The sequence below is a fragment of the Larimichthys crocea genome, chromosome XVII (assembly GCF_000972845.2).
Source record: "Larimichthys crocea isolate SSNF chromosome XVII, L_crocea_2.0, whole genome shotgun sequence".
Classification (NCBI taxonomy): domain Eukaryota; kingdom Metazoa; phylum Chordata; class Actinopteri; family Sciaenidae; genus Larimichthys; species Larimichthys crocea.
This window is the reverse complement of record NC_040027.1, coordinates 10,640,424-10,658,501: the sequence shown is the minus strand read 5'-3', so window position 1 is coordinate 10,658,501 and position 18,078 is coordinate 10,640,424. Positions and strand designations below refer to the sequence as shown.

General features: G+C 41.6%; 1 protein-coding gene and 1 long non-coding RNA gene across 4 annotated transcripts in view; both read right to left on the bottom strand.

The window, feature by feature from the left end:
* The window catches only part of LOC109136699 (tumor necrosis factor receptor superfamily member 5), a 20,540-nt gene extending 17,598 nt beyond the window's left edge, over nt 1-2,942 (bottom strand). For all 3 annotated transcript variants that reach the window (XM_027290459.1, XM_027290460.1, XM_019273606.2), the window contains exon 1: nt 2,713-2,942. The gene's annotated coding sequence lies outside the window, so the exon portion shown is untranslated. The remainder of the gene's footprint in view (nt 1-2,712) is intronic.
* A 7,041-nt stretch (nt 2,943-9,983) lies between these two features.
* Nucleotides 9,984-18,078, bottom strand: part of LOC113748017 (uncharacterized) — an 8,348-nt gene continuing 253 nt past the window's right edge. The window contains exon 2 of the long non-coding RNA XR_003464057.1: nt 9,984-10,144. This is a non-coding gene — a long non-coding RNA (uncharacterized LOC113748017). The remainder of the gene's footprint in view (nt 10,145-18,078) is intronic.

Here is an 18,078-nt window from a genome sequence, read left to right as displayed (position 1 = left end):
GCATTAGCATGTGCAATGACAGGTTTTTAATTCTTAGTGGGCTATACTACAGGAGTAAGGCATTAAGCGTTACCAATTAGCAGTTTAACATTAGCATGTTAGCATTGGCATGTATATAATACTATTGGTTATGAAATTGTTAACACGTAGCTTTAACACTACGCGTGCTAGCAACTAACATTCAGCATGTGAACATTTAGCATGTTAAATTAACAGGTATTTAATTCCAGTGCTAATACTAATTAGCTTTAGCAGGTTTAACATTACATGTTTACAATGATCATGTATTTATTCTTAGTGGCTATGCTAATAACATTAGCATGTTAACATTAACATGTTAGCAATGATCATGTATTAATTCTAGTGGCCAATGCTCATTGCTCGCGCAGGCTAACAATTTATCTAAAATGTTAGCTGATCATGTATTTAATTCTTAGTGGCTAATGTTAATTAGCATTAGCATGTTGCATTAGGCATATTAACAAGTAGCATTGTATTTGGTTATTAGTGGCTAATGCTAATTGCTAGCGTTTGACGTGCTAGCATTACCATTTGCACTATTTAGCTTGGCGCTAATGTTAGCGTTAGCATGTCTTTACAGCTAGCGCTAATGTGCTAGCTTAAAAATCCTGGCGAGAGAGAGGAAAAATGTGCAGACCACGCCCCTCGAAGAGGAGGGATCTCTGGCCAAAAACCGTAATTCCAATCATTGACCGAATCACTGGGGCATCCTGTGCCCTTCCTGAACGTTTACAAATCTTTTTTTGTGTCGATAAGGAAGAAAGAAATGGTAAATTGTTAAATGGACTGTACTCATATAGCGCTCCTTTCTGTCTTCCAGATATCAGTGCTAACATGCTAATGTTAATTGCTAGCATGTAAGTGCTAGCCACTCATTTTCAGTCACTAAGAATACATGCTAATGTTAACATGCTAATGTTAAGTGCTAGCACGTCAGTGCTAGCCCATAATTTTTAGTCACTAAGAATACATGCTAATGTTAATATGGTAATATTAATTGTTAGTGCGCCAAAGACAGCAGAGCAGCTAGCGCGTTAACACTAGCTGTAAAGACATGCTAACTGCTAACATGCTAATGTAATTGCTAGCACGTTAGTGCTAGCCACTCATTTTCAGTCACTAAGAATACATGCTAATGTTAATATGGTAATATTAATTGTTAGTGCGCCAAAGACAGCAGAGCAGCTAGCGCGTTAGCACTAGCTGTAAAGACATGCTAACTGTTAACATTAGCAGCCAAAGCTAAAATTACTGCAAATGGTAATTGCTAGCGCGTCAACACTAGCAATTAGCATTAGCCACTAAGAATTTATTACATGAAAACTGCTAACATGCTAAGCTATTTGCTAGCACGTCAGCGCTAGCAATTAGCCTTAGCCACAAATAACCAAATACATGTTACTTGTTAATATGCTAATGCTAACATGCTAATGTTAATTAACATTAGCCACTAGGAATTAAGCACATGCTCATGTTAACATGCTAAAGCTAACCTGCTAATGATAATTGCTAGCACGTTGTCTGTCTAAAATGACAGACAATGACAGCAGAGCAGCTAGCGTGTTAACAATTAGCATTAGCCATTAAGTATTAAATAATGGTAACCTGCTAATGCTTATTGATTACTATTAGCCACTAAGAATTAAATACATGCTCATTGATAACATGCTAATGCTAGCATGCTAATGTTAACTGCTAGCATGTTAATGCTAGCCACTCATTTTCAGTCAGTAAGAATACATGTTAATTGCTAGCACGTCAGAGACAGCAGAGCAGCTAGCTCATTAGCGCTAGCTGTAAAGACATGCTAACTGCTAACATTAACGGCCAATGCTAAAATTAGTGCAAATGCTAATATACTAATTAACATTAGCCACTAAAAATTAAAGACATGGTAATTGCTAACATGATGCGCTAGCAATTATCATTAGCATGTTAGCAATTGCCATGTGTTTAATTTTTAGTGGCTTAGTGGCAAATGCTGATTTAGTGGATAATTAGCCACTAAGCCACTAAAAATTAAACACATGGTAATTGCTCCTGTGTCTAAATAAACATGTTAATAATGACTATTTGAGGTGTGCTTTTTGATTACAGACCCCCGGCAACAGCCCACTCGTCACTCTCAAAATTTCTGTGGGAATTTTCTAGTTGTACAATATGTTTGTGTTGATTTGTTCTGTACATGTGACATCTATTGCACGTCTTTCCGTCCTGGGAGAGGGATCCCTCCTCTGTGGCTCTTCCTGAGGTTTCTTCCTTTTTTCCCTGTTAAAGGTTTTTTGTGAGCAAGTTTTTCCTCACTGGAACCGAGGGTCTAAGGACAGAGGGTGTCACTTCCTGTACAGATTGTAAAGCCCTCAGAGGCAAATGTACTTTGTGACTTTGGGCTATACAAATAAAAAATGATTTGATTTGATTTGATTAACGAGCATAGTACACAGTATACAACGAGCTAGACTAGAAGTCATACTGCAGAGTAAGTCTCTCAAAAAAAAACCTGCAAAACAAAAAAAAAGTTTTAAAAAAGTTATTTAAAAAAAAGTAAAATGAACTAAACTTAAAACTTTAACTTTAGTGTCGAGGTTTCAAATTCAGCTATCGTGATAACCTTACAAACACACATAGCGAGCCTCACTTATTTTAACCTTCGACAAAGAAAAATGAATATAAAGAAACTTAAACACTCACACAGCCTCGGCAGTGATCCTTTCCTTTGTTTGCTGTGCTTTCGATTTCACTCATTCACTTCCGCCTTGAAGTTAAGTCCCATCTCTATCAAATAAATAGATAAATAAATAAACTTAATACTCTAGCAGGGTGTTGTTGCAAGTGTAGATGTATAAATAACAGGCAGAGTCAGGCTGCGTCTCTCAGTAACGTGTATTCACCGGCTGTGCCCAGAACAGAACTGAAGCATGTTAGTCGAAGCACGCACATATACATACATGCCCCCACTACGGAAGCGCATTACTGCCGCCACGTTATCGAGTGAAAACACGAGGTATGGTTTGATTCCACAAGTTTACCAACACGCGTCCCTCACGGCGTGGTTCAGTAAACTGACTATGGCTCGTCTACATAACTTAATTCAGTTATTATACTTTAATCTTGGTTTGAGACATGGTGACATACTACAGTTGTTGAGCACTGTAGATGACATTGTTATCAGTATGCGTACTCTCCCACATTTTGAGCCATGCTATTTCACTCTCACAAGTCTTGTCAAAGAGCCCAAATATAGTACATCCCTCCAAAACAATTTAAAATCATTATCAACATTTTTAGCAATAAAGTTACAGATATCAGTCCACAGACTTTGGACAAAGGGGCAGTGCCAAAAATAAATGAGTAACTGTTTCAATATGTTCAGAACAGAAAGTGCATTTCACATCAATATCTTTTTTGAATCTTCTAACAATATGATCATTGGATGGATAAAATCTATGAATTATTATAAATGAAATTTCTCTCACTTTATTTGTTAACAGATAAGTTAACAGGTAAGAGCCAGATCTTCTTCCAGTCAGTGCAATCCATGAATTTATTCCAGTATGAGACCACGTATGGAACTGTAGTGACACCCTTTTTAAACAGGAGTCTAATTAATTTGTTATTACCATGGTTATCAGACACACAAGCTTTCCCTACAGGGGTGTCTGACAAGGACAGCAGGTACACATGTCGGGTTTCCACTCTTGGTTGAGATCTAAATAACATGCAAACACCAGATGGGATTGCTCCAAAAACTTTGGCAAAATCTACAGGTGATACAGGTATATTATATTCAGATGAGAACTTGTTATAGGAGTAGAGAAGACCATCCCTATTGAATAATTGAGCTACATGTACTATGTTATTATTACACCAATAATCTATAAAAAGGGATTTGTGTTTGAACAAGATGTCCTTGTTGTTCCATATATAATAGTTATGAGGTAAAAAATTATGCTTGAAAATAAGGGACCATGAGAGGAAGGCTGACATTTTTATCGTAATTTTCTCAATATTATAGTTACAGCTTAAAAAAAAGTTTAATCCACCCAGTTTTGACAGGATATGGGAGGGAATAACATTCCAAATAGTATTAGGGTTCTTAAAAAATTGTTTTAGCCAGTTTATCTTAAAAGTGTTGAAATCTAGATAATTAAGCCCACCATTTTAATGGTCATTCATTAACACAGATTACTTCACATGGTGTGTTTTATTTTTCCACACAAAGTTGAGAAGCAGCTTGTCAATCTGAGTAATAAGTTTATTGTCCAAATACAGAGATAGAGATGCATATGTTAAGCGTGATAGTCCTTCTGCCTTAGTGAGTAAAACTCTACCTCTGAGAGAGAAAGCCACTGGTTCAATTTCTTTTAGTTCTTTGTATGATAGGATTCAAATTTCTAGAAGTTTTTTTTTGTATATATATATATATATATATACACAAATATACACTCAAAATATACATAAATATAAATATATAAATATACACTCAAACAGATATAATGACAAATATAGCTGTGCCTAGCACCATAGCAGGCAGGCCTATGCCCGCTCAGGAAGGCTGCATGAGTCCGTACAACAAGTTTGGTGTAAATACATCAAGGCATCGCAGAAATATTGGCCTACTTCCTGTTTGGGGGCTTCCAAAAAGAGTTTGGAGTTCAGACATGAAACTTCAACAATGAGTAAGTCAGTACTGGAATTACGGTTAAAGTCCAAAGCAATATGAAGATGTGAGTAAAAATGCAGTTTTTCTAATTATAGCACCATGAAAGGTTCAAATAAAAATCAAACTGTAGGCCTACTCAGTACTGAATTATAATTTTAAAACTTACAAAATAGATTACACAGTGCTCAATAATAAAGAGTAAAATAACAGAATGTAAACATATACTCATGAAAGTACCTCAAAACATGACGGTTAGAGTAACATGTACTGATGTTTTGTGACAACCAGGGTTGCAATCAGCACCAACACCACTAGATGCCACTAAACCCTACACAATGGACCCGTTAAGAAGTTAATGATACACTTAATCTCAAATTAATTATTAAGACATTTAACATGTAGAATATTCAAACTTCGACAGTCTCCAATGACATTCTGTAGAGATTTAGCTAACAAAGCATTATAGACCTGGATATTTCTTCACCCCGACGTCGTGGCTGCGATGCTGTTTTGTTCCGTCCATCAGGTATGTTTGAACGAACTCCTCCTAGGGATTGTAAATTCAACATCAACTTGGTAGGTCTGTTCAAATACACTCCTGAGTAAAAAGTTATCAAAAATATGAATTTTAAGGAATCGCTGTGGGCGTGGCAATCAATAAAAAAATTCAAAGAAGGCATCGGCAGGAAGCACCTTCTCAGAGCTGTCTGAAACTTCTTGCGGTTATCAAGGTTTGTTTATGCACATTTCGACGTGCGCACATTTCGACGTGCGCGCATATGCGAGGGCCCGACCATCGCTGCTTGCAGCTTTAATTAGGGCCCGAGCACGCGGTGCGAGGCCCTATTGTATTTCAAATGTTTATTATTTTTTTTTTTTTTTTTTTTTGGCCGAGCGCGTGCGAAGCCCATTGTATTTCAATGTTATTATTTTTTTTTTTATTTTTTTTTTTTATTTTTCTTCCTAAAGTAAATCGCCTTTCGACAGCCCATATCCCCCCGAAAACCACGAAAATTTGCCTACCCCCCCAATGTGGTGTAAAATTACGTATTTTGGGGGTCTCACACATGGACGTACGCAATGGCCTCCACAGCGCCACAACGTGTCCGTTTGGGAGGTGCCCTCGCCACGGTTTCGCCCACGTGTACGGGACTTGGTGGGAGTATGTAACATGCCCAGACGCACAAAAAAGTCTCTTGGTGCACCGGGCTACAGTGAACCGTACGGCGTCCAATTTTTGTCACATTTGGACTTTTCAGGTTTTTTGGCTCATTTCCAGGGGTCGCATTTGAACGAACTCCTCCGGGGTTTTCGCCGATCCTTTGAAACTTGGCACATGGGTTTCATGAGGCTTTGAGATGAAAAGTTATCGAAAAACATTACTTTTTGATGTACTATGTCAGAGGGGCGGGGCCACGAAATTCTCCATTTTCCATAAATTTCAAAGTGCTATAACTTTGTGAAAAATTCTCCAATCTTCACCAAACTTTGATTATATAATGGCAGTCTGGCCTAGAATACATTTCCACAAAAATATTCGGTGATTTTCATAGCGCCTCCTAGTGACGACAAAAAAGACCACTTTTACGAGATGGCGTGCAGCTCGGACAATATTGATCATATCCACCTCAAACTAGGTGTGATGTTGTCAAGGCCTTGGACTGACATCTGAGAAATAATTTCAACTTTTTATCAGAGGGCGTGGCCGTGACGGAGGCGTCAAAGTGGACGCTGCCTTTTTTTTCCGAAAAACCAGACTCCATTGACTTTTTGGCTGATTTTCGGGCAAAACTGTGCGGCTTCATATACTTTGTCAAGCTGTCTGAAACTTTTTGGGTTGTTAAGAGCAATATATGCACAATTCGGCTGCATAATTAATGAGGGGCGGGGCAAAAGCGCTCTATAGCGCCCCCTTGAATTTTTCTTTCGAACAGCCCCGCCACAGTTTGGCACAGAATTATGAAACTCAGCCGAATTGAAGAACATGCAGACCTACACAAAATCTCTTGGAGCAATGCACAATGAACAGAAAGCGATATATTTAAATGAAAATCGCCATTTCCGGTGTTTCGGCCTGTTTGACAAGGGGTCATGTTTGAACGAACTCCTCCTAGGGATTGTATCCAATTCACTCAAACTTGGTAGGAGTTCACATAGACTTCCTGAGTAAAGTTATCAAATATGAATTTGGGAAACGGTGTGGCGTGGCGCCTATCTTGAAAATCCCACGTCATTGCTTGTGATTGTAGACATCACGGGTGTGATTCTAACTGTGTCAAGCTGTCTGAAACTTGGTTAGATTGTTAACACATAGTTGCATAATTAAAATTCCGGCTGCATAATTAATGAGGGGGGGGGCAAAGCGCTCTATAGCGCCCCTTGAATTTTTCTTTCGAACAGCCCGCCACAGTTTTGGTCACAGAATTATGAACTCAGCGAATTGTAGAACATGCCAGGACTACACAAAACTCTCTTGAGCAATAAGCCAATGAACAGAAGCGAGATTTTATAATGAAAACGCCATTTCCGGTGTTTGGCTGTGACAAGGGTCAGTTTGAACGAACTCCTCCTAGGGATTGTATCCAATTCACTTCAAATTGGTAGGAGTATTCACATAGACTTCCTGAGTAAAAGTTCAAAATGATGAATTTGGGAAATGGTGTGGCGGGGCGCTCTATGAAAATCATTTTTGCTGTTCGGGCTGTTGACAAGGGGTCATGTTTGAACGAACTCCTCCTAGGGATTGTATCCAATTCACTTCAAACTTGGTAGGAGTATTCACATAGACTTCCTGAGTAAAAGTTATCAAAATGATGAATTTTGGGAAAATGGTGTGGGCGTGGCGCTCTATGAAAATTGTCATTTTTGCTGTTCTGGGCTGGTTGAAGGGGTCATGTTTGAAGAACTCCTCCTAGGGATTGTATCCAATTCACTTCAAACTTGGTAGGAGTATTCACATAGACTCCCTGAGTAAAAGTTATCAAAATGATGAATTTTGGGAAAATGGTGTGGGCGTGGCGCTCTATGAAAATCGTCATTTTTGCTGTTCTGGGCTGGTTGACAAGGGGTCATGTTTGAACGAACTCCTCCTAGGGATTGTGTCCAATTCACTTCAAACTTGGTAAGTGTGTTCACATAGACTTCCTGAGTAAAAGTTATCAAAACGATGAATTTTGGGGAATCGCTGTGGGCGTGGCGCTCTATGAAAATCGTCATTTTTGCTGTTCTGGGCTGGTTGACAAGGGGTCATGTTTGAACGAACTCCTCCTAGGGATTGTATCCAATTCACTTCAAACTTGGTAGGTCTGTTCAATACACTTCCTGAGTAAAAGTTATCAAAATTATGAATTTTAAGGAATCGCTGTGGGCGTGGCAATCAATAAAAAAAATCAAAGAAGGCATCGGCAGGAAGCACCTTCTCAGAGCTGTCTGAAACTTCTTGCGGTTATCAAGGTTATGTTATGCACATTTCGACGTGCGCGCATATGCGAGGGCCCGACCATCGCTGCTTGCAGCTTTAATTTTTTTTATTTTTCTTCAGACTATAAAGTAAATCGCCTTTTCGAAGCCCATATCCCCCCGAAAACTCACGAAAATTTGCCTACCCCCCAATGTCAGGTGAAAATTACGTATTTGGGGGTCTCACACTGGACGTACGCATATGCTCCACAGCGCCACTACGTGTCGTTGTTGTGGGGTGCCCCTCGCCACGGTTTCGCCCACGTGTACGGGACTTGGTGGGAGTATGTAACATGCCCAGACGCACAAAAAAGTCTCTTGGTGCACCGGGCTACAGTGAACCGTACGGCGTCCAATTTTTGTCACATTTGGACTTTTCAGGTTTTTTGGCTCATTTCCAGGGGTCGCATTTGAACGAACTCCTCCTAGGGTTTTCTCCGATTCTTGAAACTTGGCTGGGTTCATGAGGCTTTGAGATGAAAAGTTATCGAAAAACTTTACTTTTGATGTACTATGTCAGAGGGGCGGGGCCACGAAATTCTCCATTTTCCATAAATTCAAAGTGCTATAACTTTGTGAAAAATTCCCAATCTTCACCAAACTTGAATATATAATGGCAGTCGGCCAAAATACATTCCACAAAAATATTCGGTGATTTTCATAGCGCCTCCTAGTGACGACAAAAAAGACCACTTTTACGAGATGGCGTGCAGCTCGGACAATATTGATCATATCCACCTCAAACTAGGTGTGGATGTTGTCAAGGCCTTGGACTTGACATCTGAGAAATAATTTCAACTTTTTATCAGAGGGCGTGGCCGTGACGGAGCGTCAAAGTGGACGCTGCCTTTTTTTCACCGAAAAACCAGACTCCATTGACTTTTGGGCTGATTTTCGGGCAAAACTGTGCGGCTATCATTAACTTTGTCAGAGCTGTCTGAAACTTGTTGGGGTTGTTAAGAGCAATATATGCACAATTCGGCTGCATAATATGAGGGGGCGGGGCAAAAGCGCTCTATAGCGCCCCCTTGAATTTTTCTTTCGAACAGCCCCGCCACAGTTTTGGTCACAGAATTATAAAACTCAGCCGAATTGTAGAACATGCAGGACCTACACAAAACTCTCTTGGAGCAATAAGCCACAATGAACAGAAAGCGAGATATTTAATAATGAAAATCGCACTTCCGTGTTTCGGCCTGTTTGACAAGGGGTCGTTTGAACGAACTCCTCCTAGGGATTTATCCAATTCTTAAACTGGCTGGGGTTCATAGCTTTGAGTAAAAGTTATCAAAATTATTTTGGACTATGTCAGGGGGCGGGGCCAGAAATTCTCATTTTCTTTTCGAGTGCGTACTTTGTGAAAATTCTCCAATCTTCCACAAACTTTGATATATAATGAGTCTGGCTAAATACAGTTCACAAAAATATTCTGTATGTTCATAGCGCTCCTCTGGAGACAAAAAAGACCACTTTTACGAGATGACGCCAGCTCGGACAATATTGACCATATCCACTCAAACTAAGCATGGATGTTGTCAAGCCTTGGACTTGACATCTGAGAAATAATTCAACTCATTTGTCCACGAGGAGGCGCTGTAATGAACAAAATGGATGTGAGCTCATATCTCAGGAACGCTTCAGCGAAACGAACCAAATTGATGCCATGCTTCGAGGCGCTGTTCCCAGTCCAGAAACAATATGGGTCATTGCGTCTCTAGGGGGCGCTATAATTACCAAACTTTTATCAATGATTAATTTGGGAACGGTGGCCATTCACTGCGCAATTTCGACGTGGGCATATGGAGGGCCCGACCATCGCTGCTTGAGCTTTAAAGTATTATTTTTTTTTTTTTTTTTTTTTTTTTTTTTTTTCTTCAGACCTAAGTAAATCGCTTTTCGACGGCCCATACCCCCGAAAACTCACGAAAATTTGCCTACCCCCCCAAGTCAGGTGTAAAATTACGTATTTTGGGGGTCTCACACATGGACGTACGCATATGCCTCCACAGCGCCACCTACGGGCGTTTTTGGGGTGCCCCTCGCCACGGTTTCGCCACGTGTACGGGACTTGGTGGGAGTATGTAACATGCCCAGACGCACAAAAAAGTCTCTTGGTGCCCGGCTACAGTGAACCGTACGGCGTCCAATTTTCCAAATTTGGACTTTTCAGGTTTTTGCTCATTTCCAGGGGTCGCATTTGACGAACTCCTCCTAGGGCTTTCGTCCGATCTTTGAAACTGGCACATGGGTTCATGAGGCTTTGACGATGAAAAGTTATCGAAAAATTACTTTTTGATGTACTATGTCAGAGGGGCGGGGCCACGAAATTCTCCATTTTTCATAAAATTTCAAAGTGCTATAACTTTGTGAAAAATTCTCCATCTACCAAACTTTGAATATATAATGGCAGTCTGGCCTAAATCATTTCCACAAAAATATTCGGTGATTTTATAGCGCCTCCTAGTGACGACAAAAAAGACCACTTTACGAGATGGCGTGCAGCTCGGACAATATTGATCATACCACCTCAAACAGGTGTGGATGTTGTCAAGGCCTTGGACTGACATCTGAGAATAATTTCAACTTTTTATCAGAGGGCGTGGCCGTGACGAGACGTCAAAGTGGACGCTGCCTTTTTTTTCACCGAAAAACCAGACTCCATTGACTTTTGGGCGGATTTCGGGCAAAACTGTCGGCTATCATAACTGTCAAGCTGTCTGAAACTTGTTGGGTTGTTAAGACCAATTATGCACAATTCGGCTGCATAATTAATGAGGGGGCGGGGCAAAAGCGCTCTATAGCGCCCCCTTGAATTTTTCTTTCGAACAGCCCCCGCACAGTTTTGGTCACAGAATTAGGAACTCAGCCGAATTGTAGAACATGCCAGGACCTACACAAAACCTCTTGGAGCAATAAGCCACAATAACAGGAGCGGAGATATTTAATAAGAAAATCGCCATTTCCGGTGTTTCGGCCTGTTTGACAAGGGGTCATGTTTGAACGAACTCCTCCTAGGGATTGTATCCAATTCACTTCAAACTTGGTAGGAGTATTCACATAGACTCCCTAGTAAAAGTTATCAAAATGATGAATTTTGGGAAAATGGTGTGGGCGTGGCGCTCTATGAATGTCTTTTTTTTGCTGTTCTGGGCTGGTTGACAAGGGGTCATGTTTGAACGAACTCCTCCTAGGGATGTATCCAATTCACTTCAAACTTGGTAGGAGTATTCACATAGACTCCCTGAGTAAAAGTTATCAAAATGATGAATTTTGGGAAAATGGTGTGGGCGGGCGCTCTATGAAAATCGTCATTTTTGCTGTTCTGGGCGGGTTTGACAGGGGATGTTTTGATACGAACTCCTCCTAGGGGATTGTGTCCAATTCACTTCAAACTTGGTAAGTGTGTTGTCACATAGACTTCTGAGTAAAAGTTCATCAAAACGATGAATTTTGGGGAATCGCTGTGGGCGTGCGCTCTATGAAAATCGTGCAATTTTTGCTGTTCTGGGCTGGTTACAAGGGTCATGTTTGAACGAACTCCTCCTAGGGATGGTATCCAATTCACTCAAACTTGGTAGGTCTGTTCAAATACACTTCCTGAGTAAAAGTTTATCAAAATTATGCAATGTTTAAGGAATGCTGTGGGCGGTGGCAATCAATAAAAAAAATTCAAAGAAAGGTATCGGCAGGAAGCACCTTCTCAGAGCTGCTGAAACTTCTTGCGGTTATCAAGGTTAGTTATGCACATTTCGACGGGTGCGCACATTTCGACGTGCGCGCATATGCGAGGGCCCGACCAACGAGGCTTGCAGCTTAATTAGGGACCCGAGCACAAACCGTGCGAAGCCCATTGTATTTCAATTTTATTATTTTTTATTTCTTTTTTCGTTTTCTTCTTCTTCATCTAAAAGTAAATCGCACTTTTCGACAGCCCAATCCCCCCGAAAACTCACGAAATTTGCCTACCCCCCCAAATGTCAGGTGTAAAATTTACGTATTTTGGGGGGTCTCACACATGGACGGACGCAATGCCTCCACAGCGCCACCTAGGTGCGCGTTTTTGGAGGTGCCCCCGCCACGGTTTCGCCCACGTATACGGGACATTGGTGGGAGTATGTAACATGCCCAGACGCACAAAAAAGTCTCTTGGTGTCCAGGCTACAGTGAACCGTACGGCGTCCAATTTCTCCCAAATTTGGACTTTTCAGGTTTTTGGCTCATTTCCAGGGGTCGCATTTGAACGAACTCCTCCTAGGGTTCGTCCGATCCTTTTGAAACTGGCAGATGGGTTCATGGGCTTTGACGATGAAAGTTATCAAAATCATAACTTTTTGATGTACATATGTCAAGAGGGGCGGGGCCACGAAATTCTCCATTTTTCCATAAATTCAAAGTGCTAAAACTTGTGAAAAATCTCCAATCTTCACCAAACTTTGAATATATAATGGCGTCTGGCCTAAAATACATTTCCACAAAAATATCGGTGATTCATAGCGCCCCTAGTGACGACAAAAAAGACCATTTTTACGAGATGGCGTGCAGCTCGGACAATATGATCATATCCACTCAAACTAGGTGTGGATGTTGTCAAGGCCTTGGACTTGACATCTGGAGAAATATTTTCAACTTTTTATCAGAGGGCGTGGCCGTGACGGAGCGTTCAAAGTGGACGCTGCCTTTTTTTTCACCGAAAAACCAGACCCATGGACTTTTGGGCTGATTTTCGGGCAAAACTGTGGCGCTTATCATATACTTTGTCGAGCTGTCTGAAACTTGTTGGGGTTGTTAAGAGCAATATTATGCACATTCGGCTGCATAATTAATGAGGGGGCGGGGCAAAAGCGCTCTATAGCGCCCCCTTGAATTTTTCTTTCGAACAGCCCCGCACAGTTTTGGTCACAGAATATGAAACTCAGCGAATTGTAGAACTGCCAGGACCTACACAAAACTCTCTTGGAGCAATAAGCCACAATGAACAGGAAGCGAGATATTTAATAATGAAAATCGCCATTTCCGGTGTTTCGGCCTGTTTGACAAGGGTCATGTTTGAACGAACTCCTCCTAGGGATTGTATCCAATTCACTTCAAACTTTAGGAGTATTCACATAGACTCCTGAGTAAAGTTATCAAAATGAGGAATTTTGGGAAAATGGTGTGGGCGTGGCCCCTATGAAAATGCATTTTGCTTTCTGGCTGGTTGACAAGGGGTCATGTTTTGAACGAACTCCTCCTAGGGATTTTTAGCCAATCACTTCAAACTTGGTAGGAGTATTCACATAGACTCCCTGAGTAAAAGTTATCAAAATGATGAATTTTGGGAAAATGGGTGGGCTGGCGCTCTATGAAAATGTCATTTTTTGCTGTTCTGGGCTGGTTGACAAGGGGTCATTTTTGAACGAACTCCTCCAGGGATTGTTCCAATTCACTTCAAACTGGTAGGAGTATTCACATAGACTCCCTGGAGTAAAAGTTTATCAAAATGAGAATTGTGGAAATGGTGTGGGCGTGGCCTCTATGAAAATCGTCATTTTTGCTGTTCTGGGCTGGTTGACAAGGGGTCATGTTTGAACGAACTCCTCCTAGGGATTGTTCCAATTCACTCAAACTTGTAAGTGTGTTCACATAGACTTCCTGAGTAAAAGTTATCAAAACGATGAATTTTGGGGAATCGCTGTGGGCGTGGCGCTCTATGAAAATCGTCATTTTTGCTGTTCTGGGCTGGTTGACAAGGGGTCATGTTTGAACGAACTCCCCTAGGATTGTATCCAATTCACTTCAAACTTGGTAGTTCTGTTCAAAACTTCCTGAGTAAAAGTTATCAAAATTATGAATTTTAAGGAATCGTGTGGGCGTGGCAATCAATAAAAAAATTCAAAGAAGGCATCGGCAGGAAGCACCTCTCAGAGCTGTCTGAAAACTTCTTGCGGTTATCAAGGTTATGTTATGCACATTTCGACGTGCGCACATTTCGACGTGCGCGCATATGCGAGGGCCCGACCATCGCTGCTTGCAGCTTTAATTCTTCTTTTTATTCTTCAGTTTCCTAAATGAATCGCATTTTCGACAGCCCATATCCCCCCGAAAACTCACGAAAATTTGCCTACCCCCCCAATGTCAGGTGTAAAATCGTATTTTGGGGGTCTCACACATGGACGTACGCATATGCTCCACAGCGCCACTAGTGCGCGTTTTTGGAGGTGCCCCTCGCCACGGTTTCGCCCACGTGACGGGACTTGTGGGAGTATGTAACATGCCCAGACGCACAAAAAGTCTCTTGGTGTCCCAGGCTACGTGAACGTACGGCGTCCAATTTTTGTCAAATTTGACTTTTCAGGTTTTTTGGCTCATTTCCAGGGGTCGCTTTGAACGAACTCCTCCTAGGGATTTCATCCGTTCTTGAAACTTGGCTGGGTTCATGAGGCTTTGAGATGAAAAGTTTATCAAAACTTACTTTTTGATGTACTATGTCAGAGGGGCGGGGCCACGAAATTTCTCCATTTTCCATAAAATTTCAAAGTGCTATAACTTTGTGAAAATTCTCCAATCTTCACCAAACTTGAATATATAATGGCAGTCTGGCCTAAAATACATTTCCACAAAAAATATCGGTTGATTTTCATAGCGCCTCCTAGTGAGACAAAAAAAGACCACTTTTACGAGATGGCGTGCAAGCTCGGACAATATGATCATATCCACCTCAAACTAGGTGTGGATGTTGTCAAGGCCTTGGACTGACATCTGAGAAATAATTTCAACTTTTTATCAGAGGCGTGGGCCGTGACGGAGCGTCAAAGTGGAGCTGCCTTTTTTTTCACCGAAAACCAGACTCCATTGACTTTTGGGCTGATTTTCGGGCAAAACTGTGCGGCTATCATATACTTTGTCAGAGCTGTCCTGAAACTTGTTGGGATTTTTAAGAGCAATATTATGCACAATTCGGCTGCATAATTAATGAGGGGGCGGGGCAAAAGCGCTCATAGCGCCCCTTGATTTTTCTTTCGAACAGCCCCGCCACAGTTTTGGTCACAGAATATGAAACTCAGCCGAATTGTAGAACATGCCGGACCTACCAAAACTCTCTTGGAGCAATAAGCCACAATGACAGGAAGCGAGATATTTAATAATGAAATCGCCATTTCCGGTGTTTGTCGGCCTGTTTGACAAGGGGTCATGTTGAACGAAATCCGCTCCTAGGGATTGTATCCAATTCACTTCAAACTGGTAGGAGTATTCACATAGACTCCTGAGTAAAAGTTATCAAAATGATTAATTTTTGGGAAAATGGTGTGGCGTGGGCGCTCTATGAAAATTGTCATTTTTGCTGGTCTGGCTGGTTGACAAGGGGTCATGTTTTGAACGAACTCCTCCTAGGGATTGTATCCAATTCACTTCAAACGTGGGTAGGAGTATCACAGAGACCCCTGTAAAAGTTATCAAAATGATAGAATTTTGGGAAAATGGTGTGGGCGTGCGCTCATGAGAAAATGTCATTTTTTGCTGTTCTGGCGGGTAGTGACAGGGGTACATGTTTGAACGAAACATCCTCCTAGGGATTGTCCAATTCACTTCAAACGTTGTAAGTTGGTTCACATAGATCATCATTTTGATAACTTTTACTCAGGGAGTCTATGTGAATACTCCTACCAAGTTTGAAGTGAATTGGATACAATCCCTAGGAGGAGTTCGTTCAAACATGACCCCTTGTCAAACAGCCCAGAACAGCAAAAATGACGATTTTCATAGAGCGCCACGCCCACACCATTTTCCCAAAATTCATCATTTTGATAACTTTTACTCAGGGAGTCTATGTGAATACTCCTACCAAGTTTGAAGTGAATTGGATACAATCCCTAGGAGGAGTTCGTTCAAACATGACCCCTTGTCAAACAGGCCGAAACACCGGAAATGGCGATTTTCATTATTAAATATCTCGCTTCCTGTTCATTGTGGCTTATTGCTCCAAGAGAGTTTTGTGTAGGTCCTGGCATGTTCTACAATTCGGCTGAGTTTCATAATTCTGTGACCAAAACTGTGGCGGGGCTGTTCGAAAGAAAAATTCAAGGGGGCGCTATAGAGCGCTTTTGCCCCGCCCCCTCATTAATTATGCAGCCGAATTGTGCATAATATTGCTCTTAACAACCCCAACAAGTTTCAGACAGCTCTGACAAAGTATATGATAGCCGCACAGTTTTGCCCGAAAATCAGCCCAAAAGTCAATGGAGTCTGGTTTTTCGGTGAAAAAAAAGGCAGCGTCCACTTTGACGCTCCGTCACGGCCACGCCCTCTGATAAAAAGTTGAAATTATTTCTCAGATGTCAAGTCCAAGGCCTTGACAACATCCACACCTAGTTTGAGGTGGATATGATCAATATTGTCCGAGCTGCACGCCATCTCGTAAAAGTGGTCTTTTTTGTCGTCACTAGGAGGCGCTATGAAAATCACCGAATATTTTTGTGGAAATGTATTTTAGGCCAGACTGCCATTATATATTCAAAGTTTGGTGAAGATTGGAGAATTTTTCACAAAGTTATAGCACTTTGAAATTTTATGGCAAAATGGAGAATTTCGTGGCCCCGCCCCTCTGACATAGTACATCAAAAAGTAATGTTTTTCGATAACTTTTCATCGTCAAAGCCTCATGAACACACACGCCAAGTTTCAAGCACATCGGATGAAATCCCTAGGAGGAGTTCGTTCAAATGCGACCCCTGGAAATGAGCCAAAAAACCTGAAAAGTCCAAATTTGGGAGAAATTGGACGCCGTACGGTTCACTGTAGCCTGGGACACCAAGAGACTTTTTTGTGCGTCTGGGCATGTTACATACTCCCACAAAGTCCCGTACACGTGGGCGAAACCGGGGCGAGGGCAACCACCAAAAACGCACGTAGGTGGGCCTGTGGAGGCATATGCGTACGTCCATGTGTGAGACCCCAAAATACGTAATTTACACCTGACATTGGGGGGGTAGGCAATTTTTTCGTGAGTTTTTCGGGGGGAATGGGCTGTCGAAAATGCGATTACTTTAGGTCTGTAAGAAAAAAAAAAAAAAAAAAAATAATTAAGCTGCAAGCACGATGGTCCGGGCCTCGCATATGCGCACGTCGAAATGTGCGCATGTGGGAAATGGCCACCCCAGTTTCCCCAAAATTATCATTTTTGATAAAAGTTTTGGTAATTATAATAATAGCGCCCCCTAGAGACGAATGACACATATTGTTTTCCTGGACTGGGGACAGCGCCTCGAAGCATGACATCAAATTTGGTTCCGTTTCGCTGAAGCGTTCCTGAGATATGAGCTCACATGCAATTTTTTCATTAAACAAACAGCGCCTCTCGTGGACAAATGAGTTGAAATTATTTCTCAGATTTCAAGTCCAAGGCCTTGACAACATCCACACCTAGTTTGAGGTGGATATGATCAATATTGTCCGAGCTGCACGCCACTCGTAAAAGTGGTCTTTTTTGTCGTCAACTAGGAGGCGCTATGAAAATCACCGAATATTTTGTGGGAAATGTATTTTAGGCCAGACTGCCATTATATATTCAAAGTTTGGTGAATTGGAGAATTTTTCACAAAGTTATAGCACTTTGAAATTTTATGGAAAATGGAGAATTTCGTGGCCCCCGCCCCTCTGACATAGACATCAAAAAGTATGTTTTTGATAACTTTCATCGTCAAAGCCTCATGAACCCATGTGCCAAGTTTCAAAAGGATCGGACGAAAGCCCTAGGAGGAGTTTCGTTCAAATACGACCCTGGAAATGACCAAAAATCACAAAAAGTGAACTTGACCCAAAAATGGCCGCCGTACCCTTTACCGACCCGGGTCACAAGAGACTTTTTGGTGCGTCTGGGCATGTACATACTCCCACCAAGTCCCGTACACGTGGGCGAAACCGTGGCGTGGGGCTCCTCCGACAACCTAACCTAGGTG